Source organism: Gossypium arboreum, chromosome 1 (assembly GCF_025698485.1).
Source record: "Gossypium arboreum isolate Shixiya-1 chromosome 1, ASM2569848v2, whole genome shotgun sequence".
Lineage (NCBI taxonomy): Eukaryota > Viridiplantae > Streptophyta > Magnoliopsida > Malvales > Malvaceae > Gossypium > Gossypium arboreum.
In genome coordinates, this window is record NC_069070.1 from 58,257,001 (window position 1) to 58,257,904 (window position 904).

Below are 904 nucleotides of genomic sequence, written 5' to 3' on the forward strand. Positions count from 1 at the left end.
GTTAACAAAATTATGCCCGTTGAAGCTATTAGAATATCGATAGATACTCGTGTGATACACACTAAGTGTATTAATCAGTAATTTGTCAATTCATCATCATATTCACTCTTTTGAGCTATGAACGGTAAGCTCCTCCTGAACTGGTGGACAGTAAGCTCTATTGAACTGAAACAGTAAGCTCTAATGAGTTGAGAACAGTAAGCTCTTACGAGCTAATATATCAGTAAGCTCATACGAGCTGAGGTGATGAGTCCGCAACATATGCAGGATCTCGACCTAAACTGTAACCCTAGTGACATGTCACTCGTATACTACGAATTCCTACGGTTCAAACGGGGCTCAGTAACCATCAGTCTATATCCATAAGGCATTCATATTCCAAATAAATTTTTTATTCAATTACATACATTCATTTCAAATAATTACAAGTATTTAAAAGTTTGATTCTGATTATACGAACTTACCTTGAGTTGCTCGAATGGAAATTCTTGACTATTCGTCCACTTTTCCTTTTCCCCGATCTAATCCCAATCTCGACTTATTTTCATCTATATATTATCAAAACCATCTTATTTAATCAACTATTTATTCAATTTAGTCTAAAACACACATTAGGGCTATTTCACACATTTGCCCCTAAACTTTCACATTTTTACAATTTAATCCTTATCACATAAAATTGTAAATTCACATAATTTAGTAAAATTTCATGCTAGCCTAATATACTACATGTTACTAGCAGCCCACATCTTCAATTTCTTCACACTTTTACCCACATAATTTTACATTTTCACAAATTAATCCATTTTTGACTTTTTTGTCAAAAATCTTTTTACACAAACTATTCATCTAATAATAAACCTTCAAAATCTATCATGATTCATCAAATTTCTCAAGCATTCAA